The 21,777-nt window shown below is 43.9% G+C and overlaps 1 protein-coding gene across 4 annotated transcripts in view; it reads left to right on the top strand.

Moving 5' to 3' along the window:
- The window catches only part of TRMT12 (tRNA methyltransferase 12 homolog), a 309,262-nt gene that overhangs the window by 192,807 nt on the left and 94,678 nt on the right, over positions 1-21,777 (top strand). The gene's annotated exons all lie outside the window — the stretch shown is intronic.

The raw sequence follows: 21,777 nt of genomic DNA, 5'->3' as shown, positions 1-21,777 counted from the left end.
AATGGTATTATCTACATTATATAAGAAGATTTTGTTAACCACAGGTTCACTTTAATGTTCAATAGATGCACATTATCTCTGGCACCTACCTCAAGCAGATAGGTGCAGGGCCCACATCTGTTGGATATTTATGGCATATCCTGTGGATATGTCAGAAATCCCCACATGGCAATACCACTTTAAATCTTTGTCTTTCCATTATAGTCCTCTGGACAAAAATGAAAACCTTTTGTTAGTTAACTTATTTCTATAAGCCTATGTTCTTATATAAATCAATATTGCGGCTCAAGGATTTTATGGACAACAATAAACATAATCTAATTTATTTAAATACCAGTAAGTGCATTAACACTATAATTAGCTGCACTCCACAGGGCCCTTGTGGGTGCACTACATACAATCCAGATAAAAAATATAGAAGAAAAAAATCAAACAAGGAGGCAAATAGCGCTTAAACCCAACAGGCACAATGTACAATCAAAAAGAATATAACTCACCATGTGTTTTGTGGGAGGCCACAAACCATTGGTGCGTCAGCCAACCACCACACCAATGGGCCTAGAAAACGTATAACATTTCTACAATAGATTGTTCCCACAATCCTTCACAGTCAGTAGAGAGCACTAATGCAATACTGGATCCAGAATGGGTTCTGTAAATACAATGCTAAGAAAGAAAACAAAAACAGCCAGCATTCAGGAGTTCACAATCTAATCCAAGTACAATTAGATAACAAGCATATATAGGGTAATTTACTTCACAGTGGGGTAATATGAATTAAATCAATATTATTCCCCCCCTCCTGGAATCCTTATCATAGCCTCATCCGATGTTGGGGTAACAATGCATAGAGTCCATCAATCCACCAAGAGTAACATATAGGCAATAACCCCAGTATCTCCTCCAGGAATGAGTATATTTATTTAAAAAAATTATACATACAAACTGTTAGCATTAGCAACGCGTTTCAGAATGCTAGTAAAACCATATGCCCCTTTCTCAAGCTCTATACCTAAACATCCTCTTCATATACATAAGTAAACATTTATTACCTACAAGCCCAACGCGGCTAATAATTTAATCAATAACCTACAAAATTAGCCCAAAGATATAGTCAAAAATATAATTCTTTATTACATATACAAAAACAGGTAGAAAAAACACCCATAAAATAACCCACCCTTAAAAAACCCCCCAACACAAAGCTAAGCAGGATATCACCAGGATATATATAGTGATCAGTAATGCCAATTGAAATCTAGCAGTATTAAGTCTAGTCAGCACATGATTATAATGACTCAAATCAATACAATACCTAATTGTGACATGCTGACGGCTTCCCAGTGATGATCCTGCACCTCGACACGTGTTTCGGATGATTCCTTTCTCAAGAGGCGCTACATGAGGTAGGAACTACCGGCTATTTATATGGTCGCCCTCCAATGGCGCATGTAGCGGAACCGGACGCCGGCCGACTTCCGGGTGGCGTCACCGACGGATGCGCGTCATAACTTGAAGCACATCCGCCCGTACTGACTGCCCTCCGAAAGACGGCATAGCGCCACGGATCCGCGCATGCGCTCCGAGCGTAACCATTCTCAGATATCCACTAGGGGAGCCGCATCGCATATCACAACAAGGGAAGGTACATAAGATTATAAATTGTTTGTACTGTATTAAAAAAATGATGATCACATATCAAACATCAAAAGCTGGATTACCATACCATTCAATCCTAAATATGATCACCCTTTACAACATAATTACCTATCAAAACAATTATAAATTATTACAATACAAATAGATACCCTCATTGTCCATCAAAGCAAGAAACATAAGGACATAAGACCCATATCATTATCCATATTGATCATATAATCACTTAATACCTCTCATAATTATGTATCCTTATCTTTAGGGAGCCCCCTATATATGACAAGAATCCCACAGACTATACCTGATATCCCACATCCATATATTCTACCCAACCCTCCATTTACACTTATCATGAAAAAAATATATATAATGATTGAAAAAATATATAATAATAATATTGTGTGAAATGTAATCCACCTCTATATATATGAAAAAAAAAAAAAAAAAAAAAAAAAAAAGGGTTTTAGTTATATATGGATATGTGTGAAGTGAATGCACATGCACCAGCACACACACACACTCCCCTGTGTGTGCATGCATGCATGTGCACACACCCACACACACGCCCATGCATGCACAACCAACACCACAATACCAAAAAATAGAATGATATGTCATACATTTGTGCAATTGTATTATTCCCATAAGAGAGCAAAAACTCAATAAAACACCTAGTGATAATACCCTATTATGTGTACTTGTGATCATTGTATGTGCTAGTGAACATAATGTGAAGATATGAATAACCTAAATTAATTATAGTGCAATATAATTGTGATTAATTAGTTCATTAGTTCGTGTAATGATGACGACAACCTCCCCCCCACCCCCCCATATAATCCCATCCCCCCTATCCTAATATTATCCATCTCCATGGTAACTACCAACCCATACACCACACACACATATCAATCAATCCCCCCCCCCCCCCTTCCCCCCCCCCCCCCCCCCACACTCCAAACAATACCAAACACACACACATGCACCCCTACACCCCGTGCTATGTGATAATGCACTGTGACCCATCACCTACACACCCATACCACATTCACAACACAGCCTACACATAAGCCTCTGGCCACATACAACTGGGCACAACTTTACAATATACATTAGACCCAATTGGTCCTCTGGATAAAAAGATTCCTATCCATTATTGTTATCGATCAGTCCCATGTTTTGAGAGTCCAATTTCTTTACTGTCGGATAAGCGTGTGGGTCCACATATTTCAATTATTATCCCTCCATGTGGGTGAAGAGATGATTCTTGCAATGATGCCAATCGACTCACTCCTCCTTAGGTCATGTACGTCATCTCATCATAAAGAGCACAGTAGTACCTCAATAAAAGAAACAATCATTAAAAACAAGTCCCAAATTATAGGAAGGGAGAGAAACTCACATATTCATTTAGCCCTTTAGGGGCCATGGTATCCAATGTCACAATCCATTTAGTCTCCTTACGTAGGAGGGCCCTTGTGGCATCGCCTCCTCTATTCCCCATATAAATCCTATCAATGCCCTTGACCTTCAATAATCTCCAATTGGATTGGTGCATGATCTTAAAATGTCTAGCTAGAGGTTTCCCACGTGATCCACCCTCATCTATCCAATCATCGCGTGCAGAATTTTTGATGTCCCTGATGTGCTCCATCACGCGCGCTCTCAATTCCCGTGTGGTCATGCCTACATAGATTTTATTACATGGGCAGCGCGCGTGATAAACCACACCAGAGACACCACAATTGATGGTGTGGACAATCTTGTATTCCCTCGTCCTGTCAGAATTGGCAAAATTCTGGGTCCTTTCTATAACGGAACAGGCTCCACATCTACCACAAGGATAGTTGCCCCAGGGCGGTCCCCTTGATCCAAACAAATATTGACCTGACCTGGGAGGGACATAATGGCTGGTCACCAATAAGTCCCTCAAGTTGGGTGCTCTCCTGGGTGTCATAAGAGGCCTATCCGGTAGTAGATGTCTTAACTTGGCATCACTGTGTAGGACGTGCCAATGGCGCGTCAAAATCCTCCGCATCCCTGACCATTGTTTGTTAAATTGGGATATAAATCTCATATGTCCAACTCCCTCATCCTCCTTCTTCTCCTTCTTGTTCATAAGTGTTTTCCTCGGTATTTGTTTAACTTGTAACCACTCCTGCACTACCTTATCACGTGGGTATCCCCTGCTAGAAAATCGATTAACCATATCGTCCGCTTGTCTATCAAACAAGGTATCATTAGAGCATATACGTTTAGCCCGTATAAGTTGCCCCCGGGGTATTCCCCCAATAACATGGGGAGGGTGAAATGAACTAGCCAATAGATAGGAGTTGACGGAGGTCTCTTTCCTATGAATGTCAGTCGATATTGACCCATCCATTTCAACTATTAACTTGATATCCAAGAAGTCCATATTGGACCTACTCCACTTACTGGTCAACCTGACATTCATGGAATTGTCCTGTAAATAAACTAAAAATCTTTCCAAGTCACCTGTCGGTCCCTGCCATACAAAAATGATGTCATCAATATAACGACGCCACATGATGACGGACTGTACGCATGCATGCTCACCATCCTGGATCATTGCTCTCTCCCAGTATCCCATAAATAAATTTGCATATGGGGGCGCACAAGGCGCCCCCATAGCGGTCCCACTGATCTGTAAATAAAATTTGTCACAAAAAATGAAAAAATTATGTCTCAAAACAAATTCCAACAATTCTAACAGCAAATCAATAAGTTGTGATGAAAGATTACTGGTACTAAGAAAGAATTTGCATGCGCGCAGTCCGTCATCATGTGCGATGGAGGTATAGAGTGACTCCACATCACTTGTCACGATTACCATATCCTCCTCCAATCTAATCTCCTCAAAACATTTAAGGACATCAGTGGAGTCGCGTAAGTATGATGGCAGGGACTCGACAAGTGGCTTCAAATAAAAATCCAAAAACTGACATACCACCTCCGTCAAACTCCCTATCCCAGATATTATGGGACGTCCCGGGGGGCAAGTTAAACTCTTATGGACTTTAGGCAGGAGATATAGGGTTGATACCTTCGGATGAGTCACAACCAAGCCATCCCGGACCTTTCTTGGTATAATACCTTCATCCACAGCCCTGTCCAAAATTCTACATAATTTACCCTGAAATACTGTCATAGGGTTGCTGGATAATTGGCGATACACTCTAACATCATTTAACTGGCGTCTGGCCTCCTTCTCATACATGTCACACGGCCAAACCACCACGTTGCCACCTTTGTCCGCAGGTTTATAGATAACATCTTTAATACTCCTCAGTTGTTTAAGTGCTCTACGTTCATTACCAGTGAGGTTATCCCAACGTTGGCCCTGTAGCATCTTAAGGTCCTCAGAGACCAACTTGACAAATACTTCAACCTGCGGACAAAGCGCAAAGGGTGGAAAGGTCGTGGACTTTTTCTGTATGCCCCCTGGTATTGGGTCATTACTCTCACCTTGGGCCTCACTCCATAAATCTTCCAACATGGCCAGAACCTGTGAGTCATCCGGGATCAAGGACGTCATCTCTCCGCTACCATGGTACCTACGTAGCATAATTTTCCTAGCAAAGATAAGTAAACATTACCTCGTGTTTGGACAGTACACTGCCCCCAGCGTTCTCTGTCAGTTCTGATGTTCTTGTGCGCTATGTCATGTCCGGTACCCAGGAGAACTAATAATAGATCTCCTGCGGGGAGAATACATCGCCAGCACATGCGCCCACCAGCCGCCTGTGGAGGACCAATGTGGGACGTCACATCTGGCCGGTGAAACACATAGCGCCAGAACGCACTGCCATTTAAAACTCTGCAGCCGTAGAACGCAATACGAAAGTATGTGTTCCACAGCTGCCAAAATCAGAGAGAATGGGGGGGTCAGTAAATCCAACAATACGTTGAAATCCATACTTATAAAAATAATATATACTTTGTACTTTTGCAGTACAATCCCTAATCTTTTAGGTAACATAGTTCATAAGGTCGAAAAAAGACCAGAGTCCGTCAAGTTCAACCTATAATTGTAATGAGTACCTACTGAGTTGATATAGATCTAGAATCCATAACATGTAATGTTATTATTCTCCAAAATTGCATCCAGACCCCTTTTAAACTCTTTTACAGAGTTCACCATGACCACCTTCTCTGGCAAAGAATTCCACAGTTTCGCTGCACTTAAGTAATTAGTTAAGAAATTAGTTATACTTAATAATTGGCTCTGGCCGGCTCCTTACATGACAGTGCGCTCAGACTATCACCCGCTGAGGCAGGACATCGCTACGGCCGGCGATACGCTGACTGCTCTGTGACGTTCCGAGCCAAAAGAAGCCAGAAGACCTGCAGCAACGAAGGAACCGGACCCAATATCTCCGCAACGGGGGAATGTAGGAAGGTGAGTTAAAGTTTTTGTTTTCTTTTTGCATCCTGGGCACTGGGAATTTTTTTTTTTATATATACTTCATAACCCCTTTAAGGAAAAACTACTAAAGGTGGATGTTCCACATTATTAAGCAGAGTACCATTTTCAAGCAATATTGGGAAGAAAAAGGATCTCCGAAAAGAGTGAAATAGTTCAATGCCTTGGACGAGGTATGAAAACATTAGATATTTCACAAAAACGTAAGCTTGATCATTGCACTATTAAGAGATTTGTGGCTTATTCAGAGCACAGATGGGTTAGTGCAGATGAAGGCACATTGAGGAAGATTTCAGCCAGATCCATACATCGGATCAAGAGAGCAGCTGCTAAAATACCATTTCATAGCAGCAAACAGATATTTGAAGCTGCTGGGGCTGTCCAGCGTCCTCCAGAGTCTTGCAACTGGGCATTAACCTTCTATTCGGCCACCACTAACCAATGCTCACAAGCAGAAACGGCTGCATTGGGCAGAAAAATACATGGACTAATTTTCAAACAGTCCTGTTCACTGTTGAGTGCCGTGCAACCCTGGATGGGCCAGATGGATGCGAGTAGTGGATGTTTGGTGGAAGGCCACCCTGTTCCAACAAGGCTGCGACATCAACAAGGCAGTCGTGAAGTCATGTTTTGGGCTGGAATCATGGACAGAGAGCTGGTCGCCCCCTTTTAGGGTCCCCGAAGATGTAAAGATGACCTCTGCAAAGGATGTGGAGTTTCTGGCTGACCACTTTCTTCCCTGATACATAAGGAAGAACTATGCTTTCCATAATAAAATCCTCTTCATGCATGACAATGCACCATTTCGAGCTGCAAAGAATACCTCTGCATCCATGGGTGCTATAGGGTTAAAAGGAGAGGAATCCTTCATCCTCCCCTTACCTCAGTCCTATTGAGAACCTTTGGAGCATCCTCAAGCAAAAGATCTATAAGGATGGGAGGCAGTTTACATCCAAACAGCAGCTCTGTGAGGCTATTCTGACATCTTGTTAACAAATTTAAGCAGAAACTGTCCAAAAACTCAAGTTCAATGGATACAAGACTTGTGAAGCTGCTATCAAATAAGGAGTCCTATATTAAATTGTAATGTGACCTGTAAAAATGTTTAAAAAGTTTAAATGTTGTTAAAAGTTTGATTGAAATAGCTTTTGATTTCAGTAAATGAGCTGCAAACACAACAAATTACAATTTTCAGTTCTTTACAGCCTATAAAGTGTTTTGATACTCACTGTGCTTAATAATTTGTAACAGTGCATTGTAAGTTTTTTATGAAAAAAAAAAAAGTGTTCCCCCGACCTACGATGGCCCAGACATACGATCATTTCAACATGCGATGGCCTCTCAGCCGCCATCGCATGTGGAAGGTAGCATCAACATACAATGCTTTTGTATGTCGGGGCCCTCGCTTATACGGCTATCTGGCAGCTCAGACTGCTTCAGCTGCCGCAGGATAGCCGTTTAACCCCTTAAGGAAATAGGGCGTATCCATAGGCCCCCGTTTCCAAGTCCTTAAGGACCAAGGGCGTATGGATACGCCCTGAGCATTTCCGGCCCCCACCGCTAGCCAGAGGGGAGCCGGATGCCTGCTGAAATCGTTCAGCAGGCATCCCGGCATATCGCCCAGGGGGGGTCATTATGTCCCCCCATGTCGGCGATTGCCGCAGATCGCTGGACAATTCAGTCCAGCGATCTGCGTCGGATTCCGGGTCAATCGAGTCTCCAGTGACCCGATGACCCGGAATTACTGGTTGAGCCAGAGTCTGCAGGAGTGAGGTGGCACTGGTGCCACCTCACGATCGCCCTGATTCGTCGGCCGGGTTACCGGCTGACCAATCAGGGCGCCTGCTGCGGGTGTCACTCCCGCAACTCGCTCCGCCCCTCTTCCGGAGGACGTGAGCGGGTGCGGGAAGACGACCCCCGGTGCTTTGGACCCCGATCCCCTGTGTCCCTGTTGGGATCAGGGCCCCAGAAGCGACGGCGGCGGCTAGGGACTGCCTGTGCGGCGGCATCGTGGAGCAGCAGTTGGAGGTGAGTGACAGCCTCCTGCTGTTGCTTAGCAACAGCTCCCAGCATGCAACAAGGGCTTGCTGGGAGCTGTAGTTATGCAACAGCAGGAGGCAGACCACCACAACTCCCAGCATGCCCTTATGGGCATGCTGGGACTTGTAGTTTTGCAACAGCAGGAGGCACATTCTTTCTATGGAAAAGTGTACCTTCAGCTGTTGTGTAACTACAACTCCCAGCTTGCACAATCAGCTAAAGTGCATGCTGGGAGTTGTAGTGGTGCATCTGATGGTTGCATAACTACAACTCCCAGCATGCCCGTTGGCTGTCTGTGACTGCTGAGAGTTGTAGTTTTGCAACAGCTGAAGGCACACTGAGTTAAGTAGTAAACCAGTGTGTCTCCAGCTGTTGCATAACTACAATCCCCAGCATCCCCAGCCAATGTAGTATGCCTCCGGCTGTTGCATAACTACAAGACCCAGCATGCCCTTCCGCTGTCCGTACATGCTGGGGGTTGTAGCTTTTGCAACAGCTGAAGGCACACTGGTTGCAAAACACTGAGTTTGTTACCAAACTCGGTGTTTCACAACCTGTATGTCTCCAGCTGTTTCAAAACTACAACTCCCAGCATGCACTGATAGACCGTACATGCTGGGAGTTGTAGTTTTGCAACAGCTGGATGTTTCCCCCCCCAATGTGAACGTACAGGGTACACTCACATGGGCGGAGGATTACAGTAAGTATCCGGCTGCAAGTTTGAGCTGCGGCAAATTTTCTGTCGCAGCTCAAACTGCCAGCGAGAAACTACTGTGAACCCGCCGCCCGTGCGACTGTACCCTAAAAACACTACACTAACACTAAATAAAATAAAAAGTAAAAAACACTACATATACACATACCCCTACACAGCCCCCCTCCCCTCCCCAATAAAAATGAAAAACGCCTGGTACGTCACTGCTTCCAAAACGGAGCCTCCAGCGGTTGCAAAACTACAACTCCCAGCATGCACTGATAGACCGTACATGCTGGGAGTTGTAGTTTTGCAACAGCTGGATGTCCCCCCCCCCCCCCCCCCAATGTGAACGTACAGGGTACACTCACATGGGCGGAGGATTACAGTAAGTATCCGGCTGCAAGTTTGAGCTGCGGCAAATTTTCTGCTGCAGCTCAAGCTGCCAGCGAGAAACTACTGTGAACCCCCGCCCGTGTGACTGTACCCTAAAAACACTACACTACCACAAAATAAAATAAAAAGTAAAAAAACACTACATATACACATACCCCTACACAGCCCCCCTCCCCAATAAAAATGAAAAACGTCTGGTACGCCACTGTTTCCAGAACGGAGCCCCCAGCTGTTGCAAAACAACTACTCCCAGTATTGCCAGATAGCCACTGACTGTCCAGGCATGCTGGTAGTTTTACAACAGCTGGAGGCACCCTGTTTGGGAATCACTGGCGTAGAATACCCCTATGTCCACCCCTATGCAATCCCTAATTTAGGCCTCAAATGCGCATGGCACTCTCACTTTGGAGCCCTGTCGTATTTCAAAGCAACAGTTTAGGGCCATATATGGGGTATCGCCGTACTCGGGAGAAATTGGGCTTCAAATTTTGTGGGGTATTTTCTGCTATTACCCTTTTTAAAAATGTAAAATTTTTGGGAAAACAAGCATTTTAGGTTAAAAAAAATTTTTTTTTTTACATATACAAAAGTCATGAAACACCTGTGGGGTATAAAGGTTCACTTAACCCCTTGTTACGTTCCCCGAGGGGTCTAGTTTCCAAAATGGTATGCCATGTGTTTTTTTTTTTTGCTGTCGTGGCACCATAGGGGCTTCCTAAATGCGGCATGCCCCCAGAGCAAAATTTGCTTTCAAAAAGCCAAATGTGACTCCTTCTCTTCTGAGACCTGTAGTGCGCCAGCAGAGCACTTTTCACCCCCAAATGGGGTGTTTTCTGAATCGGGAGAAATTGGGCTTCAAATTTTGGGGGGTGTTTTCTGCTATTACCCTTTTTAAAAATGTAAAAATTTTGGGAAACCAAGCATTTTAGGTAAAAAAAAAAAAAATTTCACATATGCAAAAGTCGTGAAACACCTGTAGGGTATTAAGGTTCACATTACCCCTTTTTACGTTCCCCGAGGGGTCTAGTTTCCAAAATGGTATGGTATGCCATGTGTTTTTTTTTTGCTGTTCTGGCACCATAGGGGCTTCCTAAAGGTGACATGCCCCCCAAAAACCATTTGACGCCCCTTCCCTTCTGAGCCCTCTACTGGGCCCGCCGAACAATTAACATAGACATATGAGGTATGTGCTTACTCGAGAGAAATTGGGTTTCAAATACAAGTAAAAATTTTCTCCTTTTTACCCCTTGCAAAAATTCAAAAATTGGGTCTACAAGAACATGCGAGTGTAAAAAATGAAGATTTTGAATTTTCTCCTTCACTTTGCTGCTATTCCTGTGAAACACCTAAAGGGTTAATACACTTACTGAATGTCATTTTGAATAATTTGGGGGGTGTAGTTTTTATAATGGGGTCTTTTATGGGCCATTTCTAATATGAAGGCCCTTCAAATCCACTTCAAACCTGAACTGGTCCATGAAAAATAGCGAGTTTGAAAATTTTGTGAAAATTTTCAAAATTGCTGCTGAACTTTGAAGCCCTCTGGTGTCTTCAAAAAGTAAAAACTCATACATTTTGTGATGCAAACATAAAGTAGACATATTGTATATGTGAACCCAAAAAAATAAAATTTTGAATATCCATTTTCCTTACAAGCAGAGAGCTTCAAAGTTAGAAAAATGCAAAATTTTCATTTTTTTCATCAAATTTGGTGATTTTTCACCAAGAAAGGATGCAAGTTACCATAAAATTTTACCACTAAGTTAAAGTAGAATATGTCACGAAAAAACAATCTCGGAATCAGAATGATAACTAAAAGCATTCCAGAGTTATTAATGTTTAAAATGACAGTGGTCAGAAAACGTTCCGGTCATTAAGGTGAAAAAGGGCTCGGTCCTTAAGGGGTTAATGTGCCCTGTGTGCTCCGGTGAGTGTCACTCACCTGTCCCCGCCACTCCGGACCGTCCTCCTAGCTGTCACTCTCCTTCACCACTCCGCTGCATTCGGCATCGTCTCCGCTGTGTGGCGAAGTCATCATCACTTCGCCACGCATGCCGTCCCGTCATCCAATAGGAGCGGCTTGTGCAGCAATGGAGAGCAACGATCCTGGGCAGCGGTGATGATCCGGAGCAGCGGGGACACCCTGGGGACGTGATGACAGCGATGGAGAGTGACGATCCAGGGCAGCGGTGACAGTCCGGAGAGGCGGGGACACACCGGGGACATGGTGACAGCGATGGAGAGCAATGATCCAGGGCAGCTGTGACAGTCCGGAGCGGCGGGGACACACCGGGGACGCGGTGACAGCAATGGAGAGCGATGATGCAGGGCAGCGGTTACAGTCTGGAGCGGCGGGGACACGTGAGTATAACTTTGTCTTTTATTATTGCACAGATCCCTCAACATATGATAAATTCAAGTAACAATGGTTAATTTGGAACAAATTACCAACCTATATTGAGGGATCACTGTACTGTTGTTAGGAGGTTTGTTCAATAAAATTTGAATTGTACTGTTAATAGTTCATAACATGAGAATTATATGGAGAACAAAAAACGTACTAAAGCACTTACCCGAAGTAGATGCAAGAAGGCCCTTTTATTCCATGTAGATCAAGGGAAGCACAATGCAGGGAGGGAAGGAACAAAGCAGAGCTCGGGAGAGCTCATGGGTAATGGTCCCATTTTTCAGGTCTTCCCACTTGGTCATGCCCACCAGTGATGCGCACGGTCCCGTTTAAATAGACATGGGTGCTGTGGCTTGTCGGCTGACGCCTCAGAGAAGTTGCTAAGCATCAAGATCAACACAGCGCTGTCATCCCGGCGATGCGTCTGAGGGAGGAATACATTTGTATATGCGCATGGGGGTGATACCCTGCAATGTTAGCCTGTGGAAGAACGAAAGAAGGTAAGGGGAAGATGGCAGAAGACGAGTAACGGAGAATAGGGAGACAAGAAGTAACATAATGGAAAAAACAATATAACATTCTGGAGATGATACATAGTATCAAGCGAATGAGCTAAACTCTTTCCGCTCATTGAAGCCGAGGGGTCCCGTTGCTTCAAGACGGGAAATCCATAATGCTTCTTTCTGCAGTAAGGGAGTGTGTTTGCTCACGCCGTGCACTGTATCTGTCACTCGTTCCAACCCGAAGACAGTCTGCAGAGCCGTTGTGTTCTTTGTGCAGATGCTCTGCCAGTCTAGGTATGGTTTGGCCCATGCATGAAAGTCTTAAATGCTCACGGAACCTCACGAACATTTGTCTGATAGTGGAACCTACGTGCAATCTGTCGCATGGACATTTCAAACAATAAATCACAAATTGTGTCCTGCAGGTGATGAAGTCTGTGACGTGGACATTCTCGCTTCCTATGTGGAAATCCTTTCCTTTTTTAAGTTGGTGGCAAAAGGAGCATCTTCCACACTTATGATTACCACTGTATTGTAAATGGCGTAGCCAAGTGGTGTCTGATCCTGATTTACTTTTAAAGGGGCTCCTGACAAGTTCATTTTTCAAAGTTTTTGTCTTTCTGTGCGTAATTAGCGGCTTGTTGACCGCCACTTCCTTGAGCATAGGGTCATCTTCAGGTATGTGCCAATGTTTGTATATTGTTTTCCTTATGGTGTCCGTCATAGTGCTGAACTGGAAAGAGAAATTGAAACGTTTGGCGATGTTATGTTCTATTTCTATTTGTTTTTCTGATCTAATCCATTCTGGCCATATTCATAGTATTATTAGTGTTCAAGTAAAGTACAAATTGGTCAAAGCTGGATTTGTCCCCAGACCAGATGAAAATAAACTCTTCTACGTAGCGCCTATATAGCTTAATCTGTCTCAAAAAGGGGTTTGTGGATAAAAAGATAATTTGAGCCTCCTGAAGAGCCAAAAAGATGTTTAACCAAGAAAGTCGTAGGGGTCTTTCAGATATGATAGGATATCTGTTAGCAGGGGTCTTAGGCAGGGCTGTGGAGTCGGTAGATAAATGTTCTGACTCTGCAGTTTTTTGTACTTCCGACTCCTCTGTATTAATATGCAAATTTATTTTATACATTCCTTGAAGGAAAGAAAGGCAACATACATGTCATTACCACAGAACTACTGGCTGGGAAGCAAACAGTCTACTGTATTGAACAGTTTGTGTGCAGATCTGCTGCTGCTGAAGATAGGGCAGTGGGAGGAAGGAGCATTTTTTTTTTATAAAACATGATTTCCCTAGTAGAATCCCATAGTCATGTTTAAAGTTTAAGCTAACAATAGAGTTCACAAGTTTTTATAGCCTTAGCTGAATGACAGCAGTTTTTCCAATGGTTTACAGCTTCATTCTTGAACTATTGACCCTCCATTCCCTTCACTTATACAAGTGTCTCTAGTCCTGCAATATCAGTGAGAGGCTAGGTTGCCCATGGGTTGCCTGTAACAGCAGAACACAACACTATGGAAAGTATAAGTATTGCCGCTCCTAATTGTTTGTTGCGTGCCATATAGTGAAGCACATGAAAAGCATGCTTCTTCACGGTCACTTAATGTGTTTATTTTGCGGTTATACGAGGCACTGCATGCATTGATCTTTATTCCTAAAGTAGAGAAGTCATTAATTATAACTTTTTGTGAATTGGGACATTTAAACTTGCTTAAAATTCCAATGTAAATTTAGTAGGAGTAGGAGTCGCAGTCGGTGCATTGTTTGCCGACTCCAGGTACCCAGAATTTCGTCCAACTTCGACTCCGACTCCACAGCACTGGTCTTAGGCGCTCTGTGGATAAGGATTTCGTCATCTGGTCTGGGGAAAAATGCAGCTTTGACTAATTTGTGCTTTACTTGAACACTAATAATACTATGAATATGGCCTTTACTTCTACCTTTAATACCTCTCAAGTCACATTGCTGGACATGCTTGTCACATTGAAAGAAGGTGCAATAGAAACACAGTGTTACAGGAAACCCTCCTCACCACTAATGTATTTACATTACAACTGTTACCATCCTGAGCACACGAAACATTCGCTACCATACAGCCAATTTCTGCGACTTAAAAAGATCAACACAAACCAAGACGTATTGATACAGCAAGCCACTTATCTACAAGAGCACCTCCGTAAGAGGAGTTACCCAAAATAATCTTTTGATATGGCACTGGCAAGAGCAGATAAAAAGTCCAGAATGGATTTGATCAGAAAAACAAAAAAGAACATAACACCGCCAAACTTTTCAATTTCTCTTTCCAGTTCAGCACTATGACTCTGTCAGTCATATTGCTGAACTTTAAAGAGAAATTGAAAAGGAAAACATTGTACAAACATTGGCACATACTTGAAGATGACCCTGTGCTCAAAGAAGTGGCGGTCAACAAACCTCTAATTTTGCACAGAAAGACAAAAATATTTAAAAATGAACTCGTCAGGAGCACATTTAACCCCTTAAGGACCCAGGGCGTACAGTTACGCCCTGACGTCCAGGTAAGCAATGACGTCCTGGGACTCAGGGCATACCTGTACAAACGTGGGAATTCCGGTGCCCGCTGTCCAACACTACACCTATCACCCTTTATCAGCAGGCAACAAATCAGGATGCCTGCTGTGGGGTTATCCCTGACGCACCGCTCCGCCCCTACTCCGAGGGCGAGAGCGGGTGCCGGGAGTGTGTACATGTAGTGGGGGCCCCTGATCCCCAGCATAGGCGGTGGAATCTGGGCCTCCGGAGCGGAGACCGCGGCAGGAGGGCAGGCAGGACATGCGCAGCAGGAGGTAAGGCCGTGCCTCCTGCTGTTGCCTAGCAACAAATTCCAGCATGCACAAAAGGGCATGCTGGGAGTTGTTATGCAACAGCAGAAGGCACTACTACAACTCCCAACATGCCCTTTGTTAGCTTGTGCATGCTGGGGGTTGTGCCTCCAGCAATTGCATAACTACAACCCCCAGCATTCACAAACTACCAAAGGGCATGCTGGGAGTTGCAGTAGTATGCCTCTAGCTGTTGCATAACTACAAGTCCCAGCATGCCCTTCGGCTGTAGGTGCATACTGAGAATTGTAGTTTTGCAACAGCTGAAGGCACCCTGGTTGCGAAACACAGTGTGTTACCTAACTCAGTGTTTTGCAACCGGTGTTCCTCCAGCTGTTGCAGACTACAACTCCCAGCATGCACTGACAGACCGTACATGCTGGGAGTTTTAGTTTTACAACAGCTGGAGGCACACTGGTTGTGAATCACTGAGCTAAGTAACAAAATCTCAGTGTTTTGCAACCAGTGTGCCTCCAGCTGTTGCATAACTACAACCCCCAGCATGCATGGGCAGCCAAAGGGAATGCTGGGAGTGTTAGTAGTATGCCTCTAGCTGTTGCATAACTTTAACCCCTTAAGGCCTGATCCCTTTTTCACCTTAAGCCCTTTTTTGCAATTCTGACCATGCATTAATAACTCTGGGATGCTTTTACCGATTATTTTGATTACGAGATAGTTTTTTCGTGACATACTCTACTTTATGATAGTGGTAAATTTTCATCGTTTCTTGCATCCTTTCTTGGTGAAAAATCCCCAAATTTCATGAAAATTTTAACAATTTTGCATTTTTCTTACTTTGAAACTCTCTGCTTGTAAGGAAAATGGATACTGCAAATAAATTATATATTGATTCACATGTACAATATGTCTACTTTATATTTTCATCATGAAGTTGACATGTTTTTTACTTTTGGAAGACATCAGAGGGCTTCAAAGTTCAGCAGCAATTTTCCACATAATTTTCAAAATCAGAATTTTTCAGGGACCAGTTCAGTTTTGAAGTGGATTTGAGGGGTCTTCTTAATAGATATACCCCATAAATGACCCCATTAAAAAACTGCACCCCTCCCCCCCAAAGTATTCAAAATAACATTCAGAAAGTGTGTTAACCCTTTAGGTGTTTCACAGGAATAGCAGCATTCTACATTTTCTTTTTTTACACTCGCATGTTCTTGTAGACCCAGTTTTTGAAATTTTACAAGGGGTAAAAGGAGAAAAAGCCCCCCAAAATTTGTGACCCAATTTCTCTCGAGTAAGGAAATACCTCATATGTGGATGTCAAGTGCTCTGTGGGTGCACTACTAGGCTCAGAAGGGAAGGAGCGACAATGGGATTTTGCAGAGTGAGTTTTTCTGAAATGGTTTTTGGGGAGCATGTCACATTTAGGAAGCCTCTATGGTGCCAGGACAGCAGAAAACCCCCCACATGGCATACTATTTTGGAAACTACACCACCAAAGGAACGTAACAAGGGGTCCGCTGAGCCTTAACACCCCACAGGTGTTTGACGACTTTTCGTTAAAGTCGGATGTGTAAATGAATTTATTTATTTTTCACTAAAATGCTGGTTTTCCCCAAAATGTTACATTTTTACAAGGGGTTATAGGAGAAAATGCCCCCCAAAATTTGTAACCCCATCTCTTCTGAGTATGGAAATACCCCATGTGTGGACGTCAAGTGCTCTGCTGGCACACTACAATGCTCAGAAGAGAAGAAGTCACATTTGGCTTTTGGAAAGCAAATTTTGCTGAAAACACATGGCATACTATTTTGGAAAATACACCCCTCAGGGAACGTAACAAGGCATACAGTGAACCTCAACACCCCACAGGTGCTTGACAAAGTTGGACGTGAAAATGAAAAATTTGATTTTTTTCAATAAAATGCTGGTGTTACCTCAAATTTTTCATTTTCACAAGGGGTAATTGGAGAAAAAGACTCCCAAAATGTGTAACCCCATTTCTTCTGAGTATGGAAATACCCCATATGTGGATGTAAAGTGCTCTGCGGGCGAACTACAATGCTCAGAAGAGGAGGAGCGCCATTGAGCGTTTGCTGAGAGAATTTGGTTGGCATAGAAGTGGGAGGCCATGTGTGTTTACAAAGACCCCCGTGGTGCAAGAACAGTGGACCCCCCACATGTGACCCCATTTTGGAAACTGCACCCCTCACAGAATTTAATAAGGGGTGCAGTGAACATTTACACCCCACCGGCGTTTGACAGATCTTTGGAACAGTGGGCTGTGCAAATGAAAAATAAAATTTTTCATTTTCACGGACCGCTGTTCCAAAAATCTGTCAGACACCTGTGGGGTTTAAATGCTCACTGCACCTCTTATTACATTACGTGAGGGGTGTAGTTTCCAAAATGGGGTCATATGTGTGGGGGAGTCCACTGTTCTGGCACTATGGGGGCTTTGTAAACACACATGGCCTTCAATTTCAGACACCTTCTCTTGCCAAAATCCCAATGCACCCGCAGAGCACTTTACATCCACATATGGGGTATGTTCTTACTCAGAAGAAATGGGGTTACAAATTTTGGGGTAGGGATTTTTTCCTATTCTCCCTTGTAAAAAATGAAAAATGTAGGGTAACACCAGCATTTTAGTGAAAAAATTTATTTTTTAATTTTCGCATCCAAATTTAACGAAAATGTGTCAAACACCTGTGGGGTGTTAAGGCTCACTATACCCCTTGTTACATTCCGTGAGGGGTGTAGTTTCCAAAATGGGGTCACATGTGGGTATTTATTGTTTTGCGTTTATGTCAGAACCGCTGTAAAATCAGCCACCCCTATGCAAATCACCAATTTAGACCTCAAATGTACATAGTGCACTCTCACTTCTGAGCCTTGTTGTGCACCGACAGAGCACTTAACGCCCACATATGGGGTATTTCCGTACTCAGGAGAAATTGCGTTACAATTTTTTTTCTTTCTTTTATCGCTTGTGAAAATTAAAAGTATGGGGCAACACCAGCATGTAAGTGTAAAATATTTTTTTTTACACTAACATGCTGGTGTAGACCCCAACTTTACCTTTTCATCGGGGGGGGTAAAAGGAGAAAAAGCCCCCCAAAATTTGTAACGCAATTTCTCCTGAGTACGGAGATACCCCATATGTGGCCCTAAACTGTTTCCTTGAAATACGACAGGGCTCCGAAGTGAGAGAGCACCATGCGCATCTGAGGACTAAATTGGGGATTTGAATCCGCCACAAAAATACCCTACGGCAGTGTTTCCCAAACAAGGTGTCTCCAGCTGTTGCAAAACTCCCAGCATGCCTTAACAGTCAGTGGCTGTCCGGCAATACTGTGAGTTCTTGTCTTTCAACAGCTGGAGTCTCCGTTTTGGAAACACTGCCGTACAAGATTCTTTTTTTTTATTGGGGAGGGAGGGGGACTGTGTTTTTAGGATACATTCACACGGGCGGAGGTTTACAGTGAGTTTCTTCGCTGGGAGTTTGAGCTGCGGCAGAAAATTTGCCGCATCTCAAACTTGCAGCAGAACTCTCTGTGAACCCACCTGTGTGAATGTACCCTGTACATTCACATGGGGGAGGGGGGGACCTCCAGCTGTTGCAAAAATACAACTCCCAGCATGCACTGACAGACCATACATGCTGGGAGTTGTATAACTATGCAACAGCTGGAGGCACATTGGTTGCGAAACACTGAGAGTTTGTTACTTAACTCAGTGTTTAGCAACCAGTGTACCTCCAGCTGTTGCAAAACTAGAACTCCCAGCATGTACAGTCTCTCAGTGCATACTGCAAGTTGTATTTTTGCAACAGCTGGAGGCACACTGGTTGCAAAACACTGAGTTTGGTAACAAACTCTATTTCAATACCAATGTGTCTCCAGCTGTTGCAAAACTGCAACAATTAGCATGCATTGACAGCCGAAGGGCATGCTGAGAGTTGTAGTTTTGCAACAGCTGGAGGCACACTGCTACAACTTTCAGCATACCCTTTGGTAGTCTGTGCATTCTGGGAGTTGTAGTTATGCAACAGCTGGCTGCACACTTTTTCATAGAAAAAAGTGCCTCCAGCTGTTGCATAACTACAACCCCCAGCATGCACAGACTAGCAAAGGGCATGCTGGGAGTTGTAGTTGGAACTCTAGCTGTTGTAAAACTACAACTCCCAGCATACCCTTTGGCTTTGCATGCCGAGAGTTGTTGCTAAGCAACAGCAGGAAGTGAAGAGGCCTTACCTCCTGCTGTATCCTGCCCTGGGCCGCCGCCGATCCTGCTGCTCCTCTCGCCGTTCCCAGCAGGTCCTTGATTGATCGGTCTTTCCGACCGATCAACCGTGTGATCACAAGGCAGCACCCGTGCCACCTCACTCCCTTTTTTTCCGAGTCACCAGTTCACCAGAGACCCGATTGACCCGGAATACCCGCAAATCGCACGTCTGAATTGACGCGATATGGGGGGAACTCAGGACCTCCCTGGGCGATATGCCGGGATGCCTGCTGAACGATATCAGCAGGTATCCCGGTCCAGTCCCTGCCCAGCGAGCAGAAGGGCCCGGAAGAACGCAGGGCGTATCCATACGCCCTGAGTCCTTAAGGACTCAGAAACAGGGGCGTATGCATACACCTTGTGTCCTTAAGGGGTTAAGTCCCAGCATTCCCTTTGGCTGTCCGTGCATGCTGCGTGTTGTAGCTTATGCAACAGTTGGAGGCACACTGGTTGTGAATCACTGAGCTACATAAAAAATATCTGTTTTGCAACCAGTGTGCCCCCCGCTGTTGCATAACTACAACCCTGAGCATGCACGGACAGTCAAAGAGCATACTGGGAGTTGTAGTTTTGCAACAGCTAAAGGTTTTCGCCACCCTCTCAATGTGAATGTACAGGGTACATTCACACGAGCAGGGGTTTACAGTGAGTTTATCGCTGCAAGTTTGAGATGCAGCAAATTTTCCACTGCAGCTCAAACTCCCAGCAGGAAACTCGCTGAAAACACCCGCTCATGTGAATGTACCCTAAAAACCCATCTCTAACCCTACACAAAATAAAGGGTAAAACACTACATATACATATACCCCTACACAGTGACCCCCACCTACCCCCCAATAAAAATTACAGAAGTCTGGTACAGCACTGTTTCCAAAACGGAGCCTCTATCTGTTGCAAAATAACAACTCCCAGTATGCCTGTCCAGGCATGCTGGGAGTTTTGTAACAGCTGGAGGCACCCTGTTTGGGAAATGCTGACGTAGGGAAATTTTGATATTGGAGGCAAGTCTAATTCTTGCATCCAGGTCGTCCCTATGCAAATCCCTAATTTAGGCCTCAAATGTGCATGGCGCTCTCTCACTTCAGAGCCCTATCGTATTTCTTGGCAACAGTTTAGGGCCACATATGCCTAACACATTTTGGGGGGCTTTTTCTCCTTTCACTCCTTATGAAAAGGTAAAATTGGGGTCTACTCCAGCATGTTGTTGTAAACATTTTTTATTTTTTACACTAACATGCTGGTGTTGCCCCATATTTTTCATTTTCATAAGAGGTAAAAGGAACAAAAAAAGACCCCCAAAATTTGTAATGCAATTTCTCCTGAGACCGGAAATACCCCATATGTGGACATAAAATGCTCTGCAGGCGCACAACAAGGCTCAGAAGTGAGAGCACCATGTACATTTGAGGTGATTTGAACAGGGGTGGCTGAACGTTACAGTGGTTCTGACATAAACGCAAAAAAAAAAAAACACTCACATGTGACCCTATTTTGGAAACTACACCCCTCACGAAACAGAACAAGGGGTATAGTGAGCCTTAACACCCGACAGGTGTTCGAAGAATTTTCATTAAAGTTGGACGTGAAAAGGAAAAATTTTTATTTTTTCACTAAAATGTTAATGTTCATTTTCACATTGGGTAATAGGAAAAAAGCCCCCAAAAATGTATAGCACCATTTCTTCTGCGTATATAAATACCCCATATGTGGGCGTAAAGTGGTCTGCGGCGCACTACAATGCTCAGAAGAGAAGGAGCGCCATTGGGCTTTTGGAGAGAGAATTTGTCTGAAATTGAAGGCTTTGTGCGTTTACAAAGCCCCCATGATGCCAGAACAGTGGACCCCCCACATGTGACCCCATTTTGGAAACTACCCTCCTACACTTACAAGGAATGTAACAAGGGGTGCAGTGCGCATTTACACCCCACTGGTGTCTGACAGATTTTTTGAACAGTGGTCCATGAACATAAAAAAAATTTATTTTTCATTTGCACAGCCCACTGTTCCAAAGATCTGTCAAACGCCAGTGGGGTGTAAATGCTCACTGTACCCCTTATTACATTCCTTGAGGGGTGTAGTTTCTGAAATAGGGTCACATGTGGGTGGGGGGTCCACTGTTCTCTTCTGAGCATTGTAGTTCACCCGCAGAGCACTTCACATATAGTGTATTTCTGTACTCAGAAGAAATGGGGTTAAACATTTGGGGAGGCTTTTTCACATATTACCCCTTATGAAAAATTAGGGGTAACACCAGCATTTTAGTGAAAAAAAATCTAGTTTTAAATTTTCACTTCCAATTTTAGCGGAAATTTGTCAGACATCGGTGGGGTGTAAAGGCTCACTGTACCCCTTGTTACATTCCTTGGGGGGTGTTGTTTCCCAAGTAATATGCCATGTGGGGCTTTCTTTTTTTGCTGTTCTGGCACCATAGGGGCTTCATAAATGCGACATGCCCCCAAAAAAATAATTTCAGAAATAAAAAAAAAGCTAAATGTAGCGCGTTCTTCTCTTCTGAGCATT

The sequence above is a fragment of the Hyla sarda genome, chromosome 9, assembly GCF_029499605.1.
Source record: "Hyla sarda isolate aHylSar1 chromosome 9, aHylSar1.hap1, whole genome shotgun sequence".
NCBI lineage: Eukaryota > Metazoa > Chordata > Amphibia > Anura > Hylidae > Hyla > Hyla sarda.
Note: the sequence above shows the minus strand (reverse complement) of the source record. Positions and strands in the feature narration are given on the sequence as shown.